Here is a 20,258-nt window from a genome sequence, read left to right as displayed (position 1 = left end):
GATTCCGAAAGTCTGAATTTCCATTGGTCAAGTCAAAAACAGATCCAGTCGTGAAAGTTCCTTGAATCCATATTGTTGTAAGTAGCGACCGGAAACGCCGATTTGAAAGAATGGTTAAGAATCAGAAGCGTGGTGTTTAGTGAGTGCAATACCGTTTTTTTTTTTAGAAGATTCGCGGGTAAAATAGCGTCACTCTGTTACGTCACAAAGGACGCTGTTCGAGAGTTTATAAAAGGACATGAAACGTCGAAAACACGGTCATTAGTTATTGGTCAAGACAGCGGTCATGGATTAGCGCTCCCTACGTCCAGTAAGAAGTTCTGAAACTGGCATCGAAAATGGGATCAACTGGAACCAGCATTAGGGTTCGCCCTATTATTTATTGTAAGTAAAATCATCAGATCATTCTTTAAACTTTTCATTTAACTAGTTATCTTGGTACTTCAGAATTAACAGAAATTTTCATACTTTCAAAATCGTTCAATACTCAATATTTTATTTGTAGTAAATTGATATTTTTTATTAATAAATTTAGTACTAGTGAATTTCTACACTTGTGATTTTTCCGAAAACCTGAGATAACATTCTAAGTAGGAATCCCTCCTATCCACAAGAAAGAACAGTTTATAAAGTATAACGCAGTATTTGATTAGTTTGTGTTATTTTGATAGAGATTATAACTCGCGATTATCTCGAAGATAAGCAATCCGCCCTTGTCGCGGCAAGCGCCACGACAAATTACTGGTGTCAGATATGATAGAGCTTAACAATAAATTATGGTGTCAGAAATGGTATAATAAATATTGGTGTCAGAATTAATATAGTATAACAAAAAGTTGGTTTCAGAAATGGGCACAACAATATGTTTATTACGTCAGTACTTACTTACTTATGGCTTTTAAGGAAACAGGAGGTTCATTGCCACCCTCACATAACCCCGCCATCGGTTCCTCTTCTGAGGAAGATTAATCCAGTATCTACCAACATGTCACCTTCCTCAAATCCATTTTAATATTATCCTCCCATCTATATCTCGGCCTCCCAAGAGGTCTTATTCCCTCCTGCCTCCGAACTAATACTCTATATGCATTTCTGGGTTCTCCCATACGTGCTAAATATTATGTCAGTACAAAAATATAAATTAAATTATTGGTGAAACCTTGTAACTACACTGCACCTTATCTGGAATCATTTTTCTACTACTTATCACACATTACATCTATACCTAGCATTAAATGAGAACACACTGAGCATAGTTCACATCTGTGGAGTAACGGTTAGCGCGTCTGGCCGCGAAACCAGGTGGGCCGGGTTCGATTCCCGGTCGAGGCAAGTTACCTGGTTGTAGTTTTTTCCGGGGTTTTCTCTCGACCCAATATGAGCAAATGCTGGGTAACTTTCGGTGCTGGACCCGAGACTCATTTCACCGGCATTTTCATCTTGATCTCGCTCAGACGCTAAATAACTTAAGATCAGACGTCTCCAAAAGCTACTCGCGAGTAAGCCCCTGAACGGAACCGAAGCCAGTACGTAATGAGCGCACTCTGCCTCACCCATCTCCACCTGTACTGTACTCAATGTTTATGCGCAAACGAAGAGCAGTGGCGGACTGCCATTGTGTTGGTCGGAGTGTTCCACCGTTTCACAATGTCTCCTAATCATGGGCATAGTACATTCAAGGGTGAATAGGAAGAGAAATTTTTTGTGTTAGTGGGGAGAATGTGAAGTGCTTAATTTGGTCCAAAAATTCTTAAGCGTGTGTTAAAATTCAACATGCAACGACAATACTCCACTCTTCAGAAAGAATATCATACAATTACAGGCATGTTGGACATGTGGAAATAGTTTATTTTGGGGCTATCTTTATGACTGTTGGTTATACATAATAATCCGTATACTACAATGCGTTTACACTCAGTTCCGCATGTTTTTCGTTTCATTTTGGGTGAAATGCGTAGGCCCACAAATATTTTGATAAATATAAAACAAGATAATACAAACACAAATCACACACGTGTCCTCAGTCTTAAACAGAAAAAGCTTCTTGCTAGCTATGTTCTAGCTTGGAATATTGTAAAATCAATGACGCCCTTTACAGAAATATCATTTGTAAAATAGTGCATACAGGACGTTATTAAAATACTGCGTCCAGAACGAAGTCAAAGTTTAAGAAAATTAAATTGTTTCCAATTACAGTTCAGAGAAGGAATTTCAAGATTGTAAATGTAATTGAATCTGCAGTCGAAACCATAATTACCCAGTTCGTAGCTTACTCACTTGCATTGGACGAAAGCACACATAGAAATGACAAAGCTCACCTAGCCATTTTCATCCAAGGAGTTAATGAACATTTTACTGTGTCGAATGTCTTCTAGATGTAATTACAAAATACAACTGGAGAAGATCTTTTCTAGGCACTAAAGGCACCATAGAACAGAAGAGGTTGAATTTGCAATGGCTTGTGTCAATAGCAACAGACGGGCCTCCAGCTTCATAGTATGTCAGAATAATGTACAAACGTATATTTCTTATTCTTTCGATGTTATTATTTGTAAACATAAGCAGACCGTTGCCGCGATCCCCCACTGATCGCTTCTATCTGTTGATGTACGAGTCTCTTCCCCTCCTCTAGCCTTACAGCACACTGTGTTCGGCGGGCAGCATCGAGAGCACGAATGACGATACGCTTTTTGGAGACCTCTGCTTGAGATGTTGATAAAGCGTCGTAAAATAACCTGCTAAAGTTATATGAAGAGTCCACTGCAAGAATGATGGATGTCATTTGGAATACATTTTGCAGGAGAAGCAATTGAAAGTTTGAAATGCTTAGCGCTCAAAGCTTAACTGTGATTTTTCGATCATTACTGGACAATGACTATCAGTGTTAATGCCATATAACTCTCTATGTACATTCTATATGTCTTAAGCTATGCACTGACAGTCTTGGTTCATTTTCGACAAGAAAATGACATCCATCATTCTTGCAGTGGACTCAAAGTTTTCGATTAGCAATGAAAACAACTATATACTTTATTTCAATGTATAAACACATCGGAAAAACTAAATAAACCTACAAAATAAATATTTTTTTCTCTCTCTTATGATAACCACAAATCCATAGTTGTGATAGGTGATCGAAAACTTTTGACCGGTAGTGTTTTGTGTGTGTGTGTGTGTATATATATATGTATATATATATATATATATATATATATATATATATATATATATATATATAAGGTTTTTTCAAAAGTAAGTTGCCATTTTGGAACAACTGTACCTTCTGTACATATCAGCAGTTTGGTTTAAAATAGGTACCATTACTGTTTAGAAGGTTTGGGATGTTTTATCGATGCGTGTTGCGTTGCTATGGTAACTGTATCACGCTTGTATAAACCATAATAATTTTTCAGAATATAGACGAAGTAGGAGAGTTTTACATGTGCATGATATCAAGATTACTGTCTGGTGTGGTTTTATGTCACAGTTCATAATAGGACCGTATTTCTACGAAGAAATTGAAAATGGACAAACAAAAACAGTGACGGTAACCGGGCAGCGATATTTTCAAATGTTGCAAGACTTTGCAATACCAGCGTTACAGAATCATGAAATCGAAAACATTGTTGTCATGCAAGACGGCGCTCCACCTGACATACACAATAATGTAAAAGCACTATTGTGCAAACACATTTGGTAGTCGTGTAATTAGTAGGCATTTTCCGAACAGTTGGCCTTCTAGGGCACCAGACATAAATCCAGCTGACTACTGGCTATGGGATTATCTAAAAGAAATTTCTTAGTAGACCTATTATATGTGAGGAATTTAAACAGTCAATATCGGATGTCATTCAAAACATTCCTAGGAATGTGCTTACTAATGCCGTTTATAGCAAAGAAGAAAAACTACTTCTTATTGAACAGCACGGTGGTGGTCATGTTTGATTTTTTCGTGTTTTAATAAAATCCCATTTCTTTACGAACAAATTGGTGTTTCTTTTTTATGGAATATAAAAATTTGGCAAACTTATTACCATTTCAAAATGGGAACTTACTTTTGAATAGCCTTATATATACTACTACTCAACTTTTGGGAATACAGGCACAACAAAATAATTATGACACCTTGTAACTACACTGCACTTTATTTGGAAACATGTTTCTGTTATTTTGTTATTTGCCACACTTTACGCCTATACCTGATATTAGATGAGAACAAAATGCACAAAAAATTAAAATAAAAATGACTTAACTACTCAACTCATGGGAATATAGGTCCAACAAAATTATCATGACAAATTTTAACTACATTGCAACTTGTTTGGAATAATTTTTCTGTTATTTGCCACAATTTACATCTATATTTGGCATTAGATGAGAACACGATGAAATAAATAGTAAAACAAAATGAACTTGATCATTCAGCTTATGAAATTTTAGGCCAAGTAAAGTGTACAAAATAATTCATGAAAACTTGTAACTGCACAACCATTTTTACTATTTTTTAGATCTAATATTCAGTATGTCATCAGTACAAGAGGAGCATATGTAATTTAGAACAATGATCCATGCACATTGGGCTCTTAAGTGCCATACACTGATGAGCTGCTTTCTTATCGCTTTTTCTTTGGCAGCAGATTCACATTCTTTCCAAACCAGTTGGTGTATCTTATGGTGATATGACTTCTTAGGATGGGTAACCATTTTTCCTTTGATAATTGTTATATTTTCAGTGTCATCTTTACAACATTCATGGCGATTATTACTGCTTTCTCCTTCCTCATCTTCTTCTTCATAGTCACTTTATTCTCATGGTCAGATTGAACCATTTCTTTATCATCATCATCATCATCATCATCATCATCATCATCATCATCTTCTTCTTCATTTATTCGCCATCAACCCATAAATAATGATCCAAAATTTTTCTTCTTTCTTCTCATCATACACTACAGATTCTTTAGACAACTTATGGAGTTTTCTCAGCAAAACACAAAGAAGAAATATAGAATAAACAATAGGAAAGATTGGAGAGTGCTGCGTTTGCAGTGAAAGACTTGCTCTTGGGTAGAACACTACGAATGAATATGAATGAATGAATGAATGAATCAATCAATCAATGACTCTTCACAAAAATGCATAAACCAATCTCTGTAATGTAAGAAAAAAAGAAAACACATTTCAACTTGCCTCACAACCAGTTAGTGGGGTCTCAGAAACACCAAGTCGAAATTCTGGATGAAATACAAAACGTAAAAACACAACACTATACTGTAACACACTTAGAAGATGGAAAATCAAATTAATTGTCGCGAAGAACTAGACCGTTATATCGTATCGTGCGCATGCACTGTGAAAATGAAGATACCGTGGGGGTCTGCCAGACCCCATGAACAGGTTCCAACGTTAAAAGGAACAAACAAAAGTCGTCAGTTCCAACACTGAATCGAAATGCAATTGCCGTCCGAGGGGACTTTCGTATCGCCATGACGAGTGTATATCAGTTGCGCACCAAAGGATTAAAAATTAATCAGTTACGCGCGAACTGCTTCGACGTAAACAAATCGGTTGCGCGCGAACATTGTCCACGTAGGCCTATGAGTACGCGAAGAGATTTTCGTATTAATGAATCAGTTTTAGTTAGGTGGTAACGTCGAACAGTTGGAAAGTTTTCATTGAATATGTTGGCAACACTAATCAAATCGATACTGGAGCCGTAATATCGACTAGTTTGAGAAATTTTTGTTGAATATTTCGGTGACACTAATCTGATTACTTAGTAAATAATTTTATTCAGCGCCATCTTCAGTTACAAGTCGGAGCATGGGTAGATTTGGCAACGCTGAGTGGAGGCGAGCAGAGACGAAGTAAGGCATAACGTTTGAGGTTTTAGTGCTTTGATTTCGTTGTCACTTGTACATTTTCGATATTAATTGATACAAAAGTAAGTGCATATGATCAAGATTCAATGTATTGATATACGTAATTTATTACGGAATCCGAAATGGTATATTGAGTTTCAGAATACCGCGTAAGTACTTGCATACAGCCACTTATAACTTAAAAAAAAAATTAAAATTACGTGTGTTTTAATGACGGTACAAGGGAAAAAAATAAATACTTAAAGGAATGCTAGGCCTACTTGTACCAAAAATAAATAAAATAACGACGTACTTTCGCAATACCCTATTCCAATCAATTAAAAATTATGTGGCTAGTAAATTGACAATGTTTTGCCGCTTTATGTTGTTTCAACTCTGACGCGAAGGGTCTAGGATATCATATACATTTTAATTTCATGTAATTATCTGTCGTGCTTTTATATAAATATTTCAGATGCCCAGGAATCCAGTTTTAGTTTGAATCTCGCCAGTCACCATAACAATACTGTTATCTTAAATTATTTGTTATAAACTTTTTAAAATATAATTTTAAATAAATATAACCACACAAAACAAGCTAAGAATGTAAATTATGCAAATAAAATAAAAATGTAAACAGAGGAAACTATTGCCATATTATAATAAAGTACAGGGACATCATTTTATTTTTACTTCAATTTTTATTGTACCTGAGGTTTTGTATGCACTTCACTCCCACCCCTTCTACTAATGAAGTTCAACCTTCCTGCACACACATCTAAGACCGCATATACAGTCATAGTAGCCTTATGGTCATAGTAAACAGTACGTTCCAAAAATATGTTCGCGTTTTCCAGTGACGAAAGAGCTTTCAATATTGAATCATTTTCGCACAGGTACTGTCGTCCATTTGCCTACGTCGTATCCCGGTTTCCCCCACCTGCTTTTATTCGCCAGCTAGTGGCTGGGCTGTCTTAGCTCTTTTCTGAGAACATTAATTTCTGTTAGGAATTGAATGTCTACGTAATATTATACAACTGTTTAAAAGAACTTAAATAAAAGAGCCTCGTTAAGTAATTAACTGTCACGTGATTTCCTCCCTTTCTATGACCCTAGGACAAAACCCCTTGGACGGACAGTAGATAGTATGTCTAAGTAATTTTATCTCTTCGGATCGGGCAGAAGTGAAGATTGAATTTACAGTACGTAAAGTACTCTTTTATAGAATAAGTACAGAATTATTTCAACATGAGTTACTAGTTACGAAGGACGAAACTGGTAATTGGGATTAGGTACAATAGTCTATAGTACGATAATATGCACATAAGAACTGAAGCCTGTATCGAAATGAACGGCCACCATTTAAAAAAAAATGTGTTTAAATATCCATATTATGATTACTTTTCAATTTAACTTCATTCTCTATAGTGTACGCTAATGTGCTGTAGACAGTATAATATACACTGCATAATGAATACGTCCGAATGGTTAGCTCAGTTCGTGAGTAAAAACACTCATTGTTAATACTATACTGTATTTTGATTAAACAAAAACCTAATGAAAATAATCAAACTCAAAAGCGCGATATTTCCTAGTTTACGTAAATGGATGAACAACTTTTCTTCCCTCTTATACCTAGCAAAGTGATTTGTTTGTATATTACGCCAGTATCATCGAACTCCAGTTGTGGAAGGGGGTAGCAAACGGTGTTGATCCAAAGGTATAGCCACGTTAATATTAAAAATGTTAGTAAAAATAAAATGATGTCCCTGTATAAGGATGTAAATACAGTTAGGCCAAGTAGATCTATGAAAAACGCATAAACATACCTTTAACATAATACGTAACGAAACACATCATTATCTATTAAGTATGTGCCAATTAGCGTAAACTCAGTGAACTTTAAATCCTGTAATAACTTACTAAGAGAAAAGAAGCATGTTTATACAGTAACTATTTTATTATAAATAAACAAACCTTGAAAACCAACAAGATGAGTGTATGCATCTACAAATTAAAAGTAGTTCTGATGTATAGCAGGCATTCGAATCTTCAACAAAACTGCAATATTTATGGGATCACAAAACAGCTGTTTACAATGAACTTGAAAATCAACGGCGTAACTTTATTAATATAGCAGGCGAGACTCAACAATTTGGCTAAAATTCTGATACACCACAAACCACAAGTAAGACTATAAAACTGTAGTTTGTACCATATTTAATATTTAGAAGAATTTTCAATCACTTTGCCATTATTAATAACCGTAAAAACTGCCAAAGACTGCAGCCATATTTTCATTTATTGCCTTGTTTTTATCGCCAACACGCAACAATAAACGTTTGGTTCAACCGCGAACATAATTCCATCGACACACACTTAAGGTCTGCGCACACCGACGCGGGACTCGGGAGCGGTAGCGAATGCGAAACCGACGCGATACAGCGGGATATGTATCCACTCACACCGCAACGACACAATTCTGCCTATGTGGCGGGACTGTAGCGTTCTACTCGAAGTTCGCTGCAAGCAGCGTTTTCCCGTGTCCCGCATTCATTTTGGCAATGGCGACTGAACAGTTTATAGAGTGCGTTAGGAGCGTTGCTTACTAGATTACACAAGCTGGCGCATAGGATCGTTATTACAATATCTGCCGCTAGGTTCGCCTCGCAATGATGAATCGTTCCATTACTAAGCATTGTGTATCGTAAAATTTCTTTGATTAATTTTACATTACTCATCGAGTACGAAGACTATAAACATGCCAAGCATATTACAGTCTTATTTGAGATTTATTGATGATCTGTTAAACAATAGTATGCAAGTTTTCAGTGTGATTTAATGGAATTTACAATTTTGTTTCTGATTTGTTAGATTAATAATTTTGCTTTCAAACTACATTCTTCATCGGTTCATTTACTGTGGCAAGTTGATTGTTTTCAGTTCCGTGTTTTTACTTCAGATTTCATTCCCTCCAATTCGTTTTAATTGTGAAAGTGAACTACCGGTGTCTTCTACTTTCAAACATTATTATTATTATTATTATTATTATTATTATTATTATTATTATTATTATTATTATTATTATACAGTAGTTATTGATGTAATAATAATACTAATGATTTACGTAAAATGTTATTCAAGCAAGAAAAAACAAGAATTGATATTGCAAAAGAAACTATAATATAATGCAATAATTATCAACACGTATAATAAAATAAATATTGTAAATTTTATACTAAACAACAATGTAACTTTTATTTAAAGCAACAACAATTCCTTTCTACAATTCACCTTAAACGCTCTCGTCAACAATAGGATTTGCACTCAACACAGTATTCGTTATTGCACTCCACAGACGACAATGACAATTTACTTGGATTATTGAGAACAACAATGAACTGTTAATTTTAACTAATGTTCACAAAGCACTGTTTACAAATCAGAACTGTCAGTTCTCAGTTCGTTTGCCTTGGCTAGTAAGCTCTTCTAGCTCAGTCACTCGAGTTCACAGTATCTCGAACCCCAGACCTTCAGAGACAGTCCACTGAACTTCGAACTCAGGTCCCCCAACTGCGGTCCACTGCACTCGAACTCAGGTCTTTCGGCTCCACAGTTACGGACACAACTCAAGTCGAACTCCGGCCTCGAAGCTGGCTTCACTGCTACACAAGACTGGCTGGCTTGCTCTTCACTGACTTTAACAACACTGCCTGACTTACTGACTGACTGTTCCAAGTTCACTCGCGTGCGTAATTTATACTCACACCATAGCTGCGAGAAAGTACGAGCTCTGGATATTTCCATTTCGACGGACTTCTGGACGATTCTGCCGCGGTCGCTCTCTCTCCTCTCCGCAAGCACCAGATGCGCGCGCAACCTTCCCTCGCCGCGTCGTAGTACACCGCCCCTCTGCCCTCTCTCGGCTGCAGACGCTCCCATCGCCGCCACACCTAAGCGACCAACGTTTCGTCTGCCGGGCGCCCTGTCGGACATGCGTTCGAATCCCGACGCAGCTGTCACAATATGTTAGCATTTTAATATACGTAGACTAATCAAGACAACCATAGATTAAATACCACTGTATTAGAGGATGCGTTCTAAAGAAAACTCTACAAATTTTTCACGATTAGTAAAAGCAAAGACTTAATACTAACAAAACGGAAATATTGACCGACATGAACAACAGCGCCTCTAGCGGCTTGATCTTGCGGAGAGTCAACTGTGTGCTCTGCATGTGCCATTAAGATTCAGCTACTCTGTAATTAATTTCAATTTGTTCATAGTGTTTATGGTAGTGTAGTAATGTAGTGTGTACAAAGAAAATCCGAAGTATCCCTGGAAAATATTACGCAGTATACGGTTGCAATAATCAGGAAATACAAAAGGATTCCCGATCTTTCTTTCGATTTCTGAAGAACAAGCCACAGTAAGTATCTTGCCACTTTTGTAACGATTTTAAATAATAATTATTACAATGAAATATACAATTTATATTTAACCCTACAGTTTCCATGTAACTCTGTAATTTTCCCGTTTAGTTAAATTTTTCTGCTAATTTAGATCTTCCTTGTAGTAAAAAACAAATAAAAAGTTAATATTTTGTTATTTTCCCACTTATGCCGTAATGCGTTGGCAAATTGGATGAAATGGAGCAAGGTCACAGCACTCATATTTTCTATGAAGAGTACTGTACTGGACATATGTGCTTCCAAACATCAATGCTGTTGCACTGTACTTTGTAATTTCAAGAGTGTATAATTCACAGTTTATTGAGTTTTTAGAGAGCAACAGGTACAATGTAAAAGTCAAGTTGAAACGATGCATCCAAATTCCTACATGTGTAAGTGTTATTTGTTGTTTTAATGTTTTTACTGACAAATGTGTCAATGTACTAAATCAAAAGTCACTCAAAAAGGAAAAGGAAGAAAGAACACAAAAAGATGCATCAAAGAATACGAAAGCTAAAAAGTAATGCATATTAATGTTATGCATTAGAATCAATAAAGTGAAGAAGAATCGTGTAACTTTTGCTTTTTAATAATTTTTTCTCTTCAAAATTATTTTCCTCTTACATTTAAGATAAATACTGAACAAAATATGATCTTACGAACTCTAATTTCCTCATCTAGTCCCGTAAATTAAATGCAGAGTTTGAATTCCCGTCTGAGAGCCGCTAGGAACGCCACATGTAAGATGTTTCCCTATTACATCGTGCAAAAATACTGTAAGATGTCCGTCTTGTTGGTATAAAGTCTTTGGCGAAAGCCACAGAAGACGTAGTAAAGAATGAGAACATATTGTATGAAAAAGATAATTTCTGTTCTCTTAACCGGAGTTTCGGTTAACCAAGGTTCTACTGTGGCAGCAAGAATGTAGTAGTATGAACGAACCTATAATCATCGTCGGCAACTGCAAGAAGCAGAAGTACTTCTTCATAAGAACCTTATTCGCGACTGCATCCCGCTTTGGTGTGAAGACAACGACGAATTTTCGCAGCGATCGCGGAACTATAAGTTTCGCTGTCGCTCCCGCGTCCCGCGTCCCGCGTTGGTGTGTGCAGACCTTTATATTGTAACATTAATTTACATTGAAAATCGGCATTAGCACAATCACATGTTCTGTGTCGTAGGCCTCTGCTTCGTAGTTAATTACACTGTAGCCGATGTATAGCTCCGACTTGTATATAGATGGCTCTGATTTCATTGGATCTTCATTACTTCTTCCCGAGATTAGGATTTCGGATATAATTACTTCTAATAGAACCACAAAGGCATGTGAAGCGTTTCACAAGACATTTTCTCTTAATTTTAACTTTGCAAATCCACATATTTATAAATTCGCTGACCCTGTCATTCATACATAAACTAGTACATATATTAAAATAAATGACAGAGATAATATTCCCAGGATTAATCTTACATAATAGCCTATACAAAACGGAAACAGTATATTGAAGAACTCCTTAATAAATACAATTATGGTAACATTAGTAGAATTGATTTTTTAAACAGCGTTTCGTACTATTATGAGAGAATATGAATACAAAATTATTGATAAGATTATTCCCTTTGACGAGTACCAACTTCATGGTAAATCACTTTTATTCCTTTGACGAGTACCAACTTCACAGTACGATTGAAACAAACATGTTTAACCATATTTGCCAATAAGTTGCAGAGAGTCCTAAGTCTCTATAAAATGGGAAAGAAAATGTTGCGAAAATATAATGAACGCGCGTAACTCATGAGTACTCACTAGTAACCACTGCACAATATTCAGGTAAAAACTTTCCGTGCGCGCGACTGATAAACTACATGACAGCTAGCATGCGACTTCTCAGATGAAGCCACTCATTGAGAAGGTCAGACTTTGACCCCGGAAAATCGTGGTGGAATTTATTTTATAGAAGAAGAAGCGTTTTTGGGAAAGTTTTCTCCGAGCCCGTTTCACCTGCCATTCTCATTAGGCTACTCCTTTCTTCACCGTCATAAATATAAGGTCGTAAATAGGACTATCAGTTCATGATGATGATAGTGATGACGGCGGTGATTATGATAATGAAAAGGAAGAATATAAGAAAGAAGAAAGAAGTAAGAAAGATCAATAGGAAGAACAAAAGAAACTGAAAATAAAGGAAAATACAAATAATGGAAGAGAATGAGAGAAGAATGAAAAGGAAGGAAGAAAGGAATTATTAAAATAATTATATTATTTTAGTACAAAAGCAAATGATAATATTTTTTATAAAGAAGCAGAAATCAAACAAGTAAGTTAAACCTGTCAAAATATTTAGAAACAATAAAAACAATAAAATTAGAAGTAATATAAAAGGTATTGGAGAAGAGGAAATTAAAAAGCGAATCGAACAGAGTAGAAAAATTATAGGGATATCATATTTAAACTTAAAATGGTGAGTTAAACATATTTCGAAACAAAATCATACACATTAATAAACATTAAATTGAATCTGTCTGCAGCTATGGAATAGAAGTATGAGTAATGAATGCATATTATAAAAATAGAATACTGGCTGTTGAAATGGATTATTTGAGACGTAGTGCTAGAGTTTCCAAATTGGACCGTATAAAAAATTAAGAAATTTGTTGCAGAATGGATACTTAAAAGATTGTCCTAAGCAGAATTGAAAACAAAAGTTTTAAGTGATTGGTCATTGATGAGAATGGGAGAAGACAGATGGGCAAACAAATTTACCATTGGCAACCTCCAGGAAGAAGAGAGAGAGGTAGACCGAAGAAGTAAAAAAGTAAAGAATAAGAGGTGCCTAAGCATTCGAAATACATAGGACAGGAGACTTCGGATGACTGGCACCGGAAGACGGCACTACAGTAAAATCGCGAAACATTTTTATATGCCTATTATTATTATTATTATTATTATTATTATTATTATTATTATTATTATTATTATTAAACATATTACATTATTAAGGATTATATTTCTTGTTGCATCTATTGGTACAGTCTATAGAATGAAAAAAAGCTTAGGACAGCAAGTTTGTGTCACACAACTTATTGGATTACACTTCCATCTGAACCGCCCTACTACCAACTACAAAGCCTGAATAACTACCAGAAGTTCAAGGTAGGGCTGTCATGGGAACGAGATTAACAAGGGTAGGAAAAGAAGCAAGATTTACTAATTGAGCCGCTTGTTTATAACATGGCAGTCTGCTGTTCTGAAGAAGGCTTCCTGTAAGTCCCTGCTTTTGTAAGAAGCTTTCAGACGGGTGTTCATTTATTTCCACAAATAATCGGATCGTGGGAAATAATTTCGGATTATCGAAAGTTATTCAGTAGTGATGATGAATGGTTCAGTTCAAGGACATTAAAGATAACTCCTGGTACTTAAACAAAGGATCTGAAGCAAAGTTATTCAACGTAGGCAATCTTAGAGATTTATCTGTATTCATTCAAAGTATAAAGTAATCTCATAAACTTTAATAAGAATGTATGGAAGGAGTTGAAAGAAAATCAGACATTAAGAAAAACACCCATATTTTATATTAATGCACTTATTCAGAATGCAGATTATTTCAATCTACGTTTGGGATAATCTTCTATAAAAAGATCTGATTTCCAGCATGTTGAAGCGATAGTCAGGAGTGTTAAATGATCGAGAGAATAGACTCATTGTTAAATTCTTTTCAACTTGTATATAACGTCATTTATCTTCTTTTGTTAAAGTGTCTCAGCCATTTCAGTTTCCAAAAAAAAAAAAAAAAAAAAAAAAAAAAAAAAAAAATTAAATTCGACGTAATTTGTTTATCACATAAGGTTATACCCATTTCATTGGTATGAATTATATACATCTAAAACGAAAGAAATAATGTACTTTTCGCTTACTTTTTAATAGTGTATATCATTTTTATACAATTTTTGTTATCAATTGAATAGCCGCCCAGAATAAGGTTGTAACCAGCAAATACGAAATACTTAAAAAATGAGGAAAAACACATTGTACTTCACTTGCTTTTAAATTTCTAGAGCATTGTTGACAATCGGATATGTGTGCTGATTTTAATACGAGTACAAGCATTATACATAGTGCATCGTTAACAACTATTATTCACGAAAAAGTCTACTTATGAGAAATGAGGGTTGCAATCTTGTTATGGGCGGATATTCAATTTGAGAGTTCGTAAGCATGTTAGCAAATTTCGGGCTTGAACAGTTTTCAACGTTCATTTCATGTTAGTGGCTACTAATCATGACTTTTTTTCATAATAATTTTCAATCTTAATGAGTTATCTATAATAAAGTGTGAAAAAACTGACAACTTCATTAATATTATAAATTTAATTTCAACAAACGTTTTCGCATTTTGGCATTATTAGGTCCACATTTGTGCTTACAACACCTGAGACATAGTATGGATTGGTCAGAGTCTATCTATGCAGCTAACAACGTTGTTTTGGCTATATAATATGTGGTGTTCATATAGATTTAGTTAAATCTTATATATTAAATTACTGATTTTAATTTTTTTAAATATGAATAGGTGGGCTACTAGTTATAAAATAATCAAGTGATAGGTGGTTGTACAATCATAAATTTATCATTGTTCACACGTTTAACGTCTTATTAAATTATGAATAATTTTCAAAACTTCATTTTGTATGGCTGTAACTATTACACTATATTGTTGAATGAAGGACTGTCATATTAATTTTAAATATGAATAGAAGTTACATAATTATTTTAAAATACGAAATCCCCATTGAAATTTAAATATATAATTTCTACCCATATTAATGCTAATATAACATACCGTCATTCAACAGTGTAATAATTACATTAATACAAAATGAAGATTGTTCATAACTTAATATGTTAAACGTATGAACCATGATAATTTAATGATTGTACAACCATCTGTAACTTGATTATTTTATAACAAGTAATATCTATTCATATTTTAACAAAATATTAATTAATAATTTAATGTATAATATTTAACTAAATCTATGTGAAAAACCACACATGATAGCCAAAACAAGTTGTTGAACTTAAATGTGCATAATTGGCTTCATAGACAGACACTGACCAATCCATATTTCGGTATTAATGTTTAAGATATTTTATAAATGTAGGCTAACTGTGTATATATAAAATGCATTTAGATATTTCATATGTTGTTTCAGGCAGGCTTATTGTAAACACAAATATAAACCTGATGATGACAAAAAGCGAAAATGTTTGTTCAATTTAAATGTATAGTATGTTTTTCATACTTCATTTTAGATAAGTTATTAAGATTGAAAATCCTTATAAAAAGTAATTTATTACGAAGTAGACATGTGCGGACTCAAAAATCTTCAATAGAAATTGTAAAATGCCAGTGGTTGTCAACATGTGACCCATAGTACTACGCCATTCTTAAATTAGGCTATAGATTTTTCAAGTTCAATCGTGTTAATATGTGTTAGTAAAGTATTTATTGCTACATACAAACAAACTACATACTGTACATGAATAATTTGAATAATTTGAATAATTTCGAGCGCACACTCATTTGAGCAGGCTTGCGTTCGGGGGCAGTTTATGTAAATAATTATTTGCACTAAATGGAACATAACAAAAATTCTGATAAATTACAAAAATCAAGATAATGTATATTTATATATTTGTTCAATTTGGAAAACGTTAAAATCGGAATAAAGAAAAATTGTTGGCCAGTCAATTTTATTTACTTGTTTAAGCAAATTTCAATTATCCGATTTTGAAGCAATATAAGAGAGAAAGTGTAAATTCTGTTTCTCCTCCCCAACTGTTTGTACCATATTGGATGACAGATTGAACCAAACCTAAATAAACTAATCGCACAATATTTGTAAGGATGTAAAAGTGAAGAATTGCAATCATATAACTTAATTACAAACTTATAAACAATAATCCGTAAAGTTAAACTTCAGGAGCACTATTGGTTTGAAGTTTATCGTTCCAGAAACTCTAGCTTGGACAAACTCAAACCTATAGTCATTGTTAGCACTGAAAATCTCACAAAAAGTATAAAGGATGAAGCTGGACTCACTTTTACATCCATTAGACTCACACTATATTCATTGACTGAACTAACATGTCCTGAGGCTCTGTGCGTAATTTCAACTTGTTCGTTAACATGACTTAAAATTTCTCTCGAAAATATTAAAGTAGCAATACAGCAGTGTGTTGTTAAGAAGTTTGCTGCTATGGTAACGAATATTTGAACTTTCGAGACTCTTAAAACAAAAGAGTCTGACAGATACAAAGATGCGTACACTTTCTGTTTTATTCAGCTATAAAACTTAATTTACAGTCTCACAGTGATATGTTGAAATTGTGTAGGGAGCGCCAGGTTTGTCCAACAGCGCAACTATCTTCTGGACTTGTCCTAACGTCAGTTCTGCCAAGCACGATCGAAATAAAGTTAATTAACGAATGTCAAAAAGATTGCTTTCCGCAATCTCTGGCATTTTTCTAATTGATGATCATATTTTAAATTTGATATTTTGGTCGGTCAACTCAATTCATCATCTTAAAATATAGCTGGATTTAGTTTTTTTTTTTTAACTACTTCAGAGGTTATTGAGCATTGAAATTCAACGTGGACGAGAAATGATCGACAAATTTGGCCTGAAACCCTTTATCGTGGAAAGGGTTCTTTACGTGCCGTAAATCTAGGACAATGGACCCATATCTTTACTTTTCTCTCGGAGGGAGTCACGCTAAGGTTTTATCGACCTTTAAAATTCATCGCTCTAGGATGGGTTGAGCTCGTGAAGGTCCTATCTAAAGGCGAGCATGCAAACCGCGAGGCCAAAGAGTGCGAGTTTTTCTTGAATTTTCCACGGGTTGAAAAATCACATTTTACAAGTTTAACATACAACCCACCTCAGAACTTTTTCTGATTTCTTTTAATTTAGAGATGCTGAAGGGTTGTTAGAGAATGCTGTTCTTTGCGCTCGATTTTCCTCAGGGTGTCACTTCCTCGTGTAGTCGCTACCATACGAATGTCGGCTACTGGTTTTGTCCACTCGCAAAATGCTTGCAATGCGATTTGGGCAGCCCTGAGTGTAAGTGGGCTGCTATGGAAATGGGACGCCGCGGGAGTTTGATATTGAGACGCGAAGTGTGGGACGGAATCAAAATAGAAGCGAGTATCATAATTAGTTAAAGTGAGAATAGAGGAACACCCAGCGACAGGCGTATCCTGCACCGAATTCAAAAGAAAAATCTGAATTTTGTATATTATTTTATTGTTAGTTTATATCGTCCCATCTTATTATTTTCCAAGTTTGATAAGAAATAATCTGCATGAAACATATGTCAAACAGTAACCCTACAACATTTAAGAATAATTTTGGATTATTATTATTATTATTATTATTATTATTATTATTATTATTATTATTATTATTATTATTATCATCATCATTATTATTATTATTATTATTATTATTATTATTATTATTATTATTATTATTATTATTATTGGATTGGACACTTATTTATAAGTATATATATATATATATATATATATATATATTCATAAATTTCATGTTAATTTACTTACATACGTATTTATCTACATATTTTCCAGTTCTGGCTGGATATACATATTTTGTAAAACACTGTACGTATACTGTAATATAGGCCTTATTTAACAAAAACATGAACTATTTTATTCACCATTGAAATTATGATAAATGAAACAAAAAATAGCATCCTCAAATTAATATTAAATATATTAAACATAAAGAACACACTGGATATTAAAACAAAATATAGATACTAGAAAAAGAATTGAATTGTTATGAGAAGATATGTCACTTTGGTTACAAGTTTTCTTTGCATGTTTCCAGGTGTGTTGATATCCAATTTCTGATTTCCTTTGTGGTCTAATAATGCGAGTTTTATATTGGAGAAATATAAATAATAAAAATATTGACGAATTTCGGAACATTAACCTGTTTATTGGTAGTTTGCTGGGCTGAGGTATATCTTCGCGTTAAGAGTATGCAGGTATTAAGGTATCGTTTAAAAATATGTTTTATGAAAACCAGATGACATCCGAAGCGTAACAGGACATATCTTATTAATACGTCGAACAAAGACCACCTCAAACCCTATTAGTTCGAGTCCCCTGTATGAATATACAATGAGGCTAAGCACGGTAGCCAGCCATCACATGTAAATAGCTCTGAATTTATGGCACATCAATTTAGAACTATGAATAATTAGTTCTTCTCCCAATCGATTGAACTGGTTGCTCCAGGCACTGGAGTGGGATGGTGTGTGGGACTGCTCCTTTGGAAAGGAACCAAACTGTTGCGCTTCTGGACAAGTGTGGGCCTGCAGTGCCTTGTAAGTAACCGCCACGTTAGCAAATTAAGCCGTGTTAGACAAAACTATTCATGTTTGGTTTTAAATTACGTTTGTCATTTCCTGATAATCTCATTCTTCTAATTTACTTCGTTTCAAGTTTATTTGAAGTTCATATTCTGAGACAGAAAGAGAACAAACAAGCGATAGACTCAAATAACTTGGAATTGAATCTTTCAGAAAAGCAACAGAATATACTTTTCAAATAGAAGAATAATTAAGTAATTCTAAAAGCAATTCAAAGTGGAACTGGTGCAATACAGAGTGCCTAGAATAATAATAGATTACAAGCCAAAATTCTACAAGAGAAAAGGATTACCTTTGAGAAGACAAAGATCATAAAAGGTTGAAGCACAACCTGGTTATTAATGATTGTTCTGATGATGGTAATGACGATCCTTAACTTTGAATTAATATTCTTTTCGGTTTTCCTCCTTTTCTTATCTTTTTCGAATGTCTTTCTCTTATAAATACAACTTTATTGTTCTTAACGTGTTAATACTTGCTGTTGGTAATTCCTATTTCGTTCGTTTCTTTTCAGTGTCGTAAGTCCATATTTATTCTATCTCGCTGATGTGTTATACGAAGTGTTTCATAACGTGAGATTTACGTCGTGAAGTGTTTCAGGAATTTAAATAATTAGTATGAAAATTTATGTAAACTTACGCCGAAAATATATTTTGATTCCAAGTTATGGTTATTCTTTCAAAAATAATATGTTTTACTTTAAGTTATTTGTTCACAATGAGCTTCTTGCTCCAAGATAAAACCCTAATAAGAGGTATCCTACTCATTAAAAAATCCATGATACTATTGAATTCGTTGGCGACATTGTTAATGATGCTGTTGGAGCATTTTAAGTTTCCCAGTTTCTGTTGACCATTTACTATCAATGTTTATATTTTCACAGTACTTAAGTTTAATAAGATCTCCACGCTCTTGCTGAATTAATAATGTTAAATTCTAATGTCTGGTCAGGCATAATAATTGGCGATCATTTAATCGGGGCTATTATTCTGGTTGAGAGACAATGGAAAAATTTACAGTTGATAATATTTAATTTAACGACGCTTTCAACTACAGAGGTTATTCAACATCGAAATTAATCATGAACGAAAAATGACGAAAATTTTTCCTCTAATAGTGTTCTTTCACGAACTGTAAATTTGCGATACTGAATCTACAGCTTTACTTTTTTCCGGAGGAAACAATGCTTGTGATATTTTCGCCATCGCCTAGTTTAAGCGAACCTCGTACGAAGATCTTATGTACGAAAGCTGAACGTGGTAACGACTTAACAGTACAACCACCGTGCAGTTTTAAGAGGAATGAAGTGTCATGTTTAGAACATCTTTCATGTGGCTCATCCACGCTTCAACCAGTAGAGTTCCTAGAAACGTCTAAGAAAACCAATTTCAAAATAAATTGGTTGGTCATAATGAACGCTTTGTCAGGTCTTAATGTTCTGCAGAACTGACTCCAGTTACATTTATATTGTAATTCTCTATTTACA

At 34.3% G+C, this 20,258-nt stretch overlaps 1 long non-coding RNA gene across 1 annotated transcript in view; it reads left to right on the top strand.

Annotated features, from left to right (window-relative positions):
- Positions 1-233: 233 nt before the first annotated feature.
- Positions 234-20,258, top strand: part of LOC138713536 (uncharacterized) — a 32,136-nt gene continuing 12,111 nt past the window's right edge. Inside the window, exon 1 of the long non-coding RNA XR_011335891.1 lies at positions 234-384. This is a non-coding gene — a long non-coding RNA (uncharacterized lncRNA). The remainder of the gene's footprint in view (positions 385-20,258) is intronic.

Source organism: Periplaneta americana, chromosome 14 (assembly GCF_040183065.1).
Source record: "Periplaneta americana isolate PAMFEO1 chromosome 14, P.americana_PAMFEO1_priV1, whole genome shotgun sequence".
NCBI lineage: Eukaryota > Metazoa > Arthropoda > Insecta > Blattodea > Blattidae > Periplaneta > Periplaneta americana.
This window is presented reverse-complemented; position numbering and strand designations above follow the sequence as displayed.